General features: G+C 40.5%; 1 protein-coding gene across 4 annotated transcripts in view; it reads right to left on the bottom strand.

The window, feature by feature from the left end:
• Positions 1-12,198, bottom strand: part of rock2a (rho-associated, coiled-coil containing protein kinase 2a) — a 43,850-nt gene that overhangs the window by 30,585 nt on the left and 1,067 nt on the right. The window lies entirely within an intron of this gene.

Genomic DNA, 12,198 nt, shown 5'->3' with positions numbered 1-12,198 from the left:
TCTGCCTCCTCCAAGTCAGAGCACAGCTGGAGCTGAGCAGAAGTGCCATGGAAGACTGAATTTCCCGCACAACTGGAGACAGGAGGAGAGAGAGAGAGAAGGAAAGAGAGGAAGAAGGGAAAGGGGACAGGGCAGAGAAAGGGAGATGAGAGTCAAAAGAGAAATGAATGTGGAAACAAATACAAGCAGAGATTAAACCTGGTCCTCAGATCATGAGAAGTGGATTCATATTTTGCACCACTTACAGGCAATTGCAGAAGTGTAACTTCATCTTAGCGATCTGCTGGGGTAAGAGCCTCCAAGTTCTGTGCTTTGCAATGGCTTCACTGTGATGTCGGCCCCTAGATAACACTCTACCATTAATCTTGAACAAAGTACACAAACTTCAACACATCAATTCAAACAATGTGTCTCCTATCCACAGAAACATCCTAATTATCAATCAGTAAAGTCATCTCGTTGGCACTAACCATAACATGGTGCTACAGCAAAGAGAAGGGAGAATGGCAGTCTGCTACTAAACATTTACCCAATCAATTACTCAAATCTATTCTCAATACCCAAACAAAGCCCATTGATGATATTACTTCCTTCAGATGGCACCACCTATGCCAGCCAATGCTAAACTCAGACCATACAAAAGTACAGACCCAGAAATCAATGGTGCCATTGCCAAGAGTGTGGTTCCACTCAAATGAAGCCTCATATATAAATAATCAAAACAAGCAGGCAACTAATAGTAACGCACTGGCAGTATGTCAGTGAATACATACAAACAGTATATGGACTTTCTAGGGCATCTGCATGTTTTAACAAGAATTAGATGAAACCTCCAACAGACATTTAGCACCAGAGAGAAGTTTGATAGACATTGTAATGCCATCGGGGGTACGCCAAATAAAAATGTGATTCACATAAGAAAATGTATACAGGTTGTGGCCAAAAGTTTTGAGAATGTATTAATTTTCACAAAGTTCGCTGCTTCAGTGTCTTTAGATATTTTTGTCAGATGTTACTATGGAATACTGAAGTATAATTACAAGCATTTCTTAAGTGTCAAAGGTTTTTATTGACAATTACATGAAGTTGATGCAAAGAGTCAATATTTGCAGTGTTGACCCTTCTTTTTCAAGACCTCTGCAATCTGCCCTGGCATGCTGTCAATTAACTTCTGGGCCACATCCTGACTGATGGCAGCCCATTCTTGCATTCAGTTTGTCAGAATTTGTGGGGTTTTGTTTGTCCACCCGCCTCTTGAGGATTGACCACAAGTTCTCAATGGGACTAAGTTCTGGAGAGTTTCCTCGCCATGGACCCAAAATATTGATGTTTTGTTCCCCGAGCCACTTAATTATCCCTTTTGCCTTATGTCAAGGTGCTCCATCATGCTGGAAAAGCCATTGTTCGTCACCAAACAGTTCCTGGATGGTTGGGAGAAGTTGCTCTCAGAGGATGTGTTGGTACCATTCTTTATTCATGGCTGTGTTCTTAGGCCAAATTGTGAGTGAGCCCACTCCCTTGGCTGGGAAGCAACCACACACATGAATGGTCTCAGGATGCTTTACTGTTGGCATGACACAGGACTGATGGTAGCGCTCACCTTGTCTTCTCCGGACAAGCTTTTTTCCAGATGCCCCAAACAATCGGAAAGGGGATTCATCAGAGAAAATGACTTTACCCCAGTCCTCAGCAGTCCAATCCCTGTACCTTTGGAAGAATATCAGTCTGTCCCTGATGTTTTTCCTGGAGAGAAGTGGCTTCTTTGCTGCCCTTCTTGACACCAGGCCATCCTCCAAAAGTCTTCACCTCACTGTGCGTGCAGATGCACTCACACCTGCCTGCTGCCATTCCTAAGCAAGCTCTGTACTGGTGGTGCCCCGATCCCGCAACTGAATCAACTTTAGGGGACGGCCCTGACGCTTGCTGGACTTTCTTGGGCGCCCTGAAGCCTTCTTCACAACAATTGAACCGCTTTCCTTGAAGTTCTTGATGATCCGATAAATGGTGAATTTAGGTGCAATCTTACTGGCAGCAATATCCTTGCATGTGAAGCCCTTTTTGTGCAAAGCAATGATGACGGCACGTGTTTCCTTGCAGGTAACCATGACTGACAGAGGAAGAACAATGATTCCAAGCACCACCCTCCTTTTTAAGCTTCCAGTCTGTTATTCGAACTCAATCAACATTACAGAGTGATCTCCAGCCTTGTCCTCGTCAACACTCACACCTGAGTTAACGAGAGAATCACTGACATGATGTCAGCTGGTCCTTTTTTGGCATGGCTGAAATGCAGTGGAAATGTTTTTTGGGGATTCAGTTCATTGGCATGGCAAAGAGGGACTTTGCAATTAATTGCAATTCATCTGATCACTCTTCATAACATTCTGGAGTATATGAAAATTGCCATCATACAAACTGAGGCAGCAGACTTAGTGAAAATTTATATTTGGGTCATTCTCAAAACTTTTGGCCACGACTGTATGTATATATACAGTGGGGCAAAAAAAGTATTTAGTCAGCCACCAATTGTGCAAGTTCTCCCACTTAAAAATATGAGAGGCCTGTCATTTTCATCATAGGTACACTTCAACTATGACAGACAAAATTAGAAAAAAAATCAAGAAAATCACATTGTAGGATTTTTAATTAATTTATTAGCAAATTATGGTGGAAAATAATTATTTGGTCAATAACAAAAGTTTAACTCAATACTTTGTTATATACCCTTTGTTGGCAATGAAAGAGGTCAACCGATTTCTGTAAGTCTTCACAAGGTTTTCACACACTGTTGCTGGTATTTTGGCCTATTCCTCCATGCATAGCTCCTCTAGAGCAGTGATGTTTTGGGGCTGTTGCTGGGCAACACAGACTTTCAACTCCCTCCAAAGATTTTCTATGGGGTTGAGATCTGGAGACTGGCTAGGCCACTCCAGGACCTTGAAATGCTTCTTACGAAGCCACTCCTTCGTTGCCCGGGCGGTGTGTTTGGGATCATTGTCATGCTGAAAGACCCAGCCACGTTTCATCTTCAATGCCCACGCTGATGGAAGGAGGTTTTCACTCAAAATCTCACAATACATGGCCCCATTCATTCTTTCCTTTACATGGATCAGTCGTCCTGGTCCCTTTGCAGAAAAACAGCCCCAAAGCATGATGTTTCCACCCCCATGCTTCACAGTAGGTATGGTGTTCTTTGGATGCAACACAGCATTTTTTGTCCTCCAAACACGACGAGTTGAGTTTTTACCAAAAAAGTAATATTTTGGTTTCATCTGACCATATGACATTCTCCCAATCTTCTTCTGGATCATCAAAATGCTCTCTAGCAAACTTCAGACAGGCCTGGACATGTACTGGCTTAAGCAGGGGGACACGTCTGGCACTGCAGGATTTGAGTCCCTGGCGGCGTAGTGTGTTACTGATGGTAGGCGTTGTTACTTTGGTCCCAGCTTTCTTCAGGTTAGTCACTAGGTCCCCCCATGTGGTTCTGGGATTTTTGCTCACCGTTCTTGTGATCATTTTGACCCCACGGGGTGAGATCTTGTGCCTCAGATCGAGGGAGATTATGAGTGGTCTTGTATGTCTTCCATTTCCTAATAATTGCTCCCACAGTTGATTTCTTCAAACCAAGCTGCTTACCTATTGCAGACTTAGTATTCCCAGCCTGTGCAGGTCTACAATTTTGTTTCTGGTGTCCATTGACAGCTCTTTGGTCTTGGCCATAGTGGAGTTTGGAGTGTGACTGTTTGAGGTTGTGGACAGGTGTCTTTTATACTGATAACAAGTTCAAACAGGTGCCATTAATACAGGTAACGAGTGGAGGACAGAGGAGCCTCTTAAAGAAGAAGTTACAGGTCTGTGAGCCAGAAATCTTGCTAGTTTGTAGGTGACCAAATACTTATTTTCCACCATAATATGCAAATTAATTAATTTAAAAATCCTACAATGTGATTTTCTGGACTTTTTTTCTCATTTTGTCTGTCATAGTTGAAGTGTACCTATGATAAAAATTACAGGCCTCTCTCATCTTTTTAAGTGGGAGAACTTGCACAATTGGTGGCTGACTAAATACTTTTTTGCCCCACTGTATATATATATTTATTTTTACACATTTTCAAACAGCCCATTTATAGTTTCCAACGGGGCTATACATTTGGCTGAGGTTTTTCATCCTCGCCTGAGTAGTGTCGTTTCACTGCCAAAAATAAAATTACACCATATAATGTTCATATAACAACACAATGTCAAATACAGGTAGCCTAGTCAAATAATTAACATCCAATCACATTAACCGTTACTATCTCGCGGGAATTCCACTAATGGTCCATATGTAGCTGCTGCTCATGTTGGTATCTGTACTGATGGCGCAAAAGCCATGACAGGGAGACATAGTGGTGTGGTAACACGTGTGCAAGCAGTTGCTCCCGACGCCACTTGGGTACACTGCAGCATCCACTGAGAGGCTCTTGCTGCCAAGGGAATGACTGACTGCTTGAAAGATGTTTTGGACACTACAGTGAAAGTGGTTAACTTTGTTAAAGCAAGGCCCCTGAACGCAATGATATGGGCAGCAACCATGTAACACTTTTACAACATACAGGAGTGTGCTGGTTATCAATAGGCAAAGTATTGACATGTTTTTTGTAATTGAGAGATGAGCTTAAAGTTTTCTTTACTGACCATCATTTTCACTTGTCTGACCGCTTGCATGATGACGAGTTTCTCACGACTGGCCTATCTGGGCGATTTTTTTTCTCGCCTGAATGATCTGAATCTAGGATTACAGGGACTCTCAGCAACTATATTCAATGTGTGGGACAAAATTGAGGCTATGATTAACAAGTTGGAGCTCTTCTCAGTCTGCATTAACAAGGACAACACACAGGTCTTTCCATCATTGTATGATTTTTTTGTGTGCAAATGAACTCAAGCTTACGGACAATGTCAAATGTGATATAGCGAAGCACCTGAGTGAGTTGGGTGCACAATTACGCAGGTACTTTCCCAAAACGAATGACACAAACAACTGGATTCGTTATCAATTTCATGCCCTGCCTCCAGTCCACTTACCGATATCTGAACAAGAGCGCCTCATTGAAATTGCAACAAGCGGTTCTGTGAAAATTGAATTTAATCAGAAGCCACTGCCAGATTTCTGGATGGGCAGAGTATCCTGCCGTGGCAAATCAAGCTGTTAAGACACTGATGCCCTTTGCAACCACGTACCTATGTGAGAGCGGATTCTCGGCCCTCACTAGCATGAAAACTAAATACAAGCACAGACTGTGTGGAAAAAGATTTAACACAGACTCTCTCCAATACAACCCAACATTGCAGAGTTATGTGCATCCTTTCAAGCACACCCTTCTCATTAACCTGTGGTGAGTTATTCACAATTTGATGAACAACTAAGGTTTTATATGTAAGATGGTTAAAATAAAGAGCAAATTGATTGATTATTATTATATTATTATTTGTGCTCTGGTCCTTGGAGCTCTTTGTCACTTCCCACGAGCCGGGTTGTGACAAAAACTCACTCTCATTCTTATGTTTAATACATTTATTTTATAGTGTGTGTGTGTGGCAGGCTTACAATGATGGCAAAAAACAAAATTAGAGTGCACGGACACTGGTGCTAGATGGGATATGCAGCTGGAGGTTGAATGTTTAAAGGGGTACAGGACTATAAAGAGTTTGGGAAGCTCTGGACTAGTGTAACCAATGCACTTTGACACATTTAATTGAGATGTTGCGAGTTCAGCTTGATGTCAATCGTTTTTTAGTCTCTCTCGCCAGACTGAGTGCTCCGCATGCTTCACAGCGACAGTGAGAAGAGACTAATCGTTTATATAATTCCATCATTTGCAAGTTGTCACTCACAGCGGAAGCTTGAAATTGAAGCTGTGTCGAGTCTGGCTGTCACATTTGAGACGTGAGAATTGAAAAAAATAGTTATGTCATACCAGGACAATTCCACCACAATGGAACTGGGCTGAGACTCAGATCTTTCACTTAAAAAGTATGCCAAACAAAAAACATTGATTTAAAAGTTTAAGAAAACATACAACTATATGCACATGGACATTTGTTTTTTAAACATACACTGAACATTTTATAAAAACATTTACTGGAAGAACTGTGCAGATGCAAATTTTGGCAACATAATTAAAATCTCCCTCAGTTTGTGTCCACCTTTTCCCAAAACAATATCTGATCTGAATGAAGATTCAACTATGTCTGCAGAAAGAATGGGGTGTCAGGTATGACATGACAAATTGACTTTGATCAAATCTCTTTTGGGTATTAAACTACACTAAGTGAAGTAGATTTACACCCAGCAAGACCAACGAAAAAACAAGACCACATTTTCTTGGACCAGACCAAATCTGAACCAATTACACACGTCTATGTTTCACAAGTTTGGACAAAGTACAGCACAGAACAGTAGAGTTAAGTTCAGTACAGCAGAGTATAGTTCAGTACAGTACATTATAGTGTACTCAACTCGTGTACAACTGTCCAAATTCAATAGCCGAAATTACATTACCAATTTTTTGATAACATAATTACGTTTTTTTTATTAATCACTTAATAACTCAGGGGTCCTTTTATGTGGAAATGACCATCATCTACCTATTCTGGCTGCAATAATAATATCAATGGTTATCTAACAATTATGTATAGAGTGGGCATCATAAGTTTACACCCCCATGGATTTTTTTCACATTTTGTTGCATTACAAAATTCAATTTAAATAGATCTAATTGGGATTTTTTTGTCATTGAGCTACACAAAATACTCCATAATGTCAAAAGTGAAAAGAACATTTTACAAAGGTTTACAAATGAATACAAATTAAATAACTAAAATATAGTTGTTGCATAAGCCTAAATTAGTTCAGGAGTAAAATGTGGCTTAACAAATCACAAAATAATGGATTCACTTTGAAATAGAGATTTGACATGACTTATTTAATGACTACCACTTCCGTTAGTCAAGTACTGAGTTTGAACCACATATTCAACTACAAAGACCAGGGAGCTTTTTCAAAAGCCTCAAAGAAGGGCAGTGATTAGTAGATGGGTAACAATAACAAATCAGACATTGAATATATCTTTAAGCATGGTAAAGTTTAAATTATGTATTAAACCACCAAGACAACAAAGATACAGTCGTCCTTCTGAACTGAGCTGCAGGAAAGGAAGGAAACTGCTGAGGGATGCCACTATGAGGCCAATGGTGATTTTAAAACAGCTACAGAGTTAATTGACTGTGATGGGAGAAAACTGAGGATGGATCAAGAACATTGCAGTTACTCTACAATAATGACCTAAATGACAGTGAAAAGAACAATATACAGTACCAGTCAAAAGTTTGGACACACCTACTCATTCAAGGGATTTGCTTTATTTGTACAATTTTCGACATTACAGAGTAATAGTGAAGACATCAACACGATTAAATAACACATGGAATCATGTAGTAACCAAAAAAAGTGTTAAACAAATCAAAATAGATTTTAGATTCTTCCAAGTTGCCACCCTTTATCTTGAAGAGAGCTTTGCACAGTCTTTGCATTCTCTCAAACAGCTTCATAAGGAATGCTTTTCCAACAGTCTTGAAGGAGTTCCCACATATGCTGAGCACTTGTTGGCTGCTTTTCCATCATTCTGTGGTCCCACTCATCCAAAACCATCTCAGTTGGGTTGAGGTTGGGTGATTGTGGAGGCAAGGGCATCTGATGCAGCACTCCATCACCCTCCTTGGTCAAATAGCCCTTACACAACCTGGAGGTGTGTTTTGGGTCATTGTCCTGTTGAAAAACAAATGATAGTCCCACTAAGTACAAACCAGATGGGATGGCATATCGCTGCAGAATGCTGTGGTATCCATGCTGGTTAAGTGTGCCTTGATTTCTAAATAGATCACAGACAGTGTCACCAGCAAAGTACCCCACACCATCTCCTCCATGCTTTACGGTGGGAAGCACACATGCGGAGATCATCCATTCATACACTCCTTGTTTCACTAAGATACAGCATTTGGAACCAAAATCTCACATTTGGACTCATCAGACCAAAGGACAGATTTCCACCGGTCTCATGCCCATTGCTCGTGTTTCTTGGCAAGTCTCTTCTTATTACTGGTGTCCTATAGAAGTGGTTTCTCTGCAGCTGTCATCAAGGCAAAGAGTGGCTACTTTGAAGAATCTCAAATCTATTTTGATTTGTTTGACACTTTTTGGTTACTACATGATTCCATATTTGTTATTTCATAGTTGATGTCCTCACTGTTATACTATAATGTAGAAAATAGTCAAAATAAAGAAAAACCTGGAATGAGTCGGTGTGTCCAAACTTTTGACTGGTACTGTAAATATATACACATATAGACATATATTCCCAAAACATGCTACATCTATGCAACAAGGCACTAAAGTTATACTGCAATAAAACACAGCGAAGGATTACAACGCTTTGCCTTTAGGCCAAAAAGTATGTTTGTGGAAAATCCAACAACACATCATTGAGTACCTGCCTCCTTATTTTCAAGCATGGTGGTGGCTGCATCATGGTATGGGTATGCTTGATGTCGGCAAAGACTGGGGAGTTTCTCAGAATAAAAATAAACTTAATGGACCTAAGCACAGGCAAAACCCTAGAGGAAAACGTGCTTCAGTCTGCTTTACACCAGACACAGGGAGAGGAATTCACCTTTCAGCAGGACATTAACCTACAACACAATGCCAAATGCAAATCTACACATCAACACAATGCCAAATCTACACTGGAGTTGCTTACCAAGAAGATCCTGAGTGGCCAAGTTATAGTTTTGACTGAAGTCTGCTTGAAAATCTATGGGAAGAGTTTTAAATGGCTTTCTAGCCATGACCCCCAGCAATTTTACAGCACTTGAAGAATATGGTACAAATATTGTGCTATACAGGCATGCAAAGTTCTTAAGAGACTTACCCAAAAAGAATCACTAGTGTAATTGCTTCCAAAGGTGTTTGGAATATGTATTGATTCGGGGGGGTGCATACTTATGTAATCAAGGTATATTAGCATTTCATTTTTAATTAAAAAAACATATTGACAGAATATTGTGTAGATCTTGACAAAAAAAGAGCTACTTAAATCCATTGCAATCCCACTTTGTAACACAAAATGTGAAGAAATCCAAGGTGGGTGAATATTTGTGATACCCACTGTAGGTGCATATAGAAACAAACAAATTAAACAATATGTTTCTTTGACAACAACGAAACTCTAATATCAGAATATAAATAAGTTACTGGTGTGAATCTGGCTTTGAAACTCAAATCAAACATTCATTTTGAGCTAGTGAGAGAGGAGAGGTGCAGTTAGATAAAGAGAATAGTGAAAGGGGAAAGTGCAGCAATTCAGAGGGACTTTGAGACCCATATATAGCTCCAACTATTTACTCAATGAGGTCATTTCCTTGAGGACAGTGAAAAGGCTGCAATCAAGTGTGCCTAGTTAGGCCTATCTCAAGAAATGCCCTCTCTTTCATGCTGCTAGCCCTGAGTGGCCGTTTTGGCGTTCAGGTTTCATCTTTTAATACCACGTGGTTATCAGTACAGTGGTTGATGCTGGTGACTGAAAACAGTTACCCAGTCAGCACTGATGCTCTGCCAAATAAAGGGGATCAGTAGTGCTGGAGCCTGGAGAAAAATACTGCCATCAGTGATGTTTTACTTCAAGCCTCCATGATACAGTATAACGTGTCTAAGCTGATACAGAGCACTCCTGAAATTAAAAGGGTGTGCCCTGGGATTATATTAGATAGCAGTATAGGAGAAGGAGCAACAGAATACAGGAATGTTACTTTACTACACAGTTTTGCAGGTGAAAATGACTATCAACTTAGTTGACATTGCAAAATATGCCAACTGGGCAGGATTTTTCACACTAGCCAGCAATGTACTCAGCTCATGAAATATCTCAACTACAATTTTTAGTGAAATAGTTCAAACATATAGCTAATCAAAGTTCAACATTTCTTTTGAACACTATAAAACACTAAGTGCATTCCATCCAATAAAGAAAAAATAAGTAACATTAATGGGTCAATTTGAAAGTGCCAGAGGGAGAAAGAAAGAAAACAGCCAACACTGCAGATCAGATCCTGTTGACTGGCCTGAGTTTCCTACCCCTGAACCTGTACTGAACACACCTCACTCTCTCAGCTGCCTGTTAAAAGCAGGCCATCTGATCCAGTTCACATTCTGAGATGGCAGAATGAATGCCATCTCATTCCTGAAGCTTTCCAGGAGACCTTAGTCAGTCTGCTGCAGTACCAGACAGGTCAGCAATAGTTGTCCTCCTCTATGTAGCCCAAACTAGTCTACACACACTCCTCTGATACGAGTTCCCTCCTATCCTTCCTTTTAATGGATAAATTGCACACTCCATTTAGGTGAATCACAATTCACTAGTACCCATTCAAATACATTCCATTTAAATGCTTTGAAACACTGCATTCTTCATCCTATTACACACATTAAACACATTCAAGTCAACAGTCCTTCAGTCATTCATAAGATTCACACTGCTCAGTTGTGTAGTGAAACCTTGGCGGGGTAACTGACAGATCCCAGGCTGCATTCCACTGAGTGTGGGCCTAATTTCAAGTGGTAGTCAGTCCTACACTGCATCAGATCACATCAGGGATGGCCCTGTGATAAGAAACCCCCTTTGAAGAGCAGCTTGACATTCCTGAAACACTCCAGGGACATGTTTTAGGCCTACTCTCTATTTTAGACTATTATCTCATATGTACATTGTGCAAAACAAGAAGTGTACAGGAAGAAACACGTTTACAGGAAGTAAGGACATAAAAAAAAGGCCCAGGCATTGTTCTGCTGAGGCAACACGTTCCTTATCCAGGATAATTATATATAAGCAGCTGTTATAGGTGTTAATGGAGGTCGATGACTAAGTATGTGTGTGTTCATAATTTATCATTAGGCAATGTTTTTAAAGTGAACAATGGATGGTATATCAGGAAAGGTCTGAATGTGAGAGCATGTAGAAACAGGTCTGACTACATTATTGCAATGCCTGATGCTTGCCTCTGTGCCTTCTTCATAGCAGACAATAACAGAAAGTGAGAGTTGGCCAAAAATGGCTTGGGAGGATACAGCCTGTTCAGTCCTACGCACTCCTCCCACTCAACTTCAGTCTAGAACAGTCATCAAGCTTTGATATCTATCTCCTACTCCTTCCCAGGAAATAAACACTTTTCAGCTGAGGATTCAGTCACTGTATATAAATTAGACCGATTATGCACTTTTAACAGATGGATTCTTAATTCAACCGATGAACTCCGGTTCAGAAACTGCTTGACATTTTTAATAGTGTCTGAGGGAGCTTCACCAGGAAACACTTCAAATCCTGAATGTGTAAATCATGAGTGTTTATGATCTTGGTGTGGCTATTTCAGGCTGGACCAACTACTTGGCTATCACAATAGGTTTCAGCAGAATGTTTTCAGGCCTATAGACAGATGACAGTCCTCTCGACATTCCACAGCAGTGAGTAGGCCTGTATTGGTAAACACTCCCAAAACGTTCACTTATTATTATCCTTTTAAACAGTTGGCTTGGGGCGAAAACCCACTCCTCTCTTTGGCAGTTACTACAACGCATCCGTTTGTAGACAAGGGCACGTGTGACATGCCGTTGGTACCCGTCTGGTGCCAAACATGACAATGTGGCGCATATCCCATACAAGTCAGTGGGCCAATCCCTTGATAGGCGGGAGATCGTTCAGGGACTTGACCGGAAGAAACGTTTCCATAGAAGTAGGCTAACCTTCAGGGCTATGCACATTTTCCAATAATCTTAAAACAGATTTAATGCAGTTAGCCTACAGCTATAGCTGTGTTGTCTGCTGCATCAGATGCCCTCATATCACGAGAAAAACATATGGCTCAACTATTTTCGATCCTTATACCCTTACATAGGCCTATGTTGCCTGGAATCCCGATGTTGAATTGCATGGAATTCTAAGTCAGGCAGAAATTAGCATTTGAATCAGGAACTATTGACATATAGGCTACACATTGTCACAGGATAGGCTACACATGATGCTGTAATAGGTGACAACTTAATGCTAAATAATAACGATGTGTTTAGAATTTGTGTTACTCTAAAATATAGTGTAACAGGCCTAT

This window comes from Oncorhynchus kisutch, linkage group LG7 (assembly GCF_002021735.2).
Source record: "Oncorhynchus kisutch isolate 150728-3 linkage group LG7, Okis_V2, whole genome shotgun sequence".
Lineage (NCBI taxonomy): Eukaryota > Metazoa > Chordata > Actinopteri > Salmoniformes > Salmonidae > Oncorhynchus > Oncorhynchus kisutch.
Note: the sequence above shows the minus strand (reverse complement) of the source record. Positions and strands in the feature narration are given on the sequence as shown.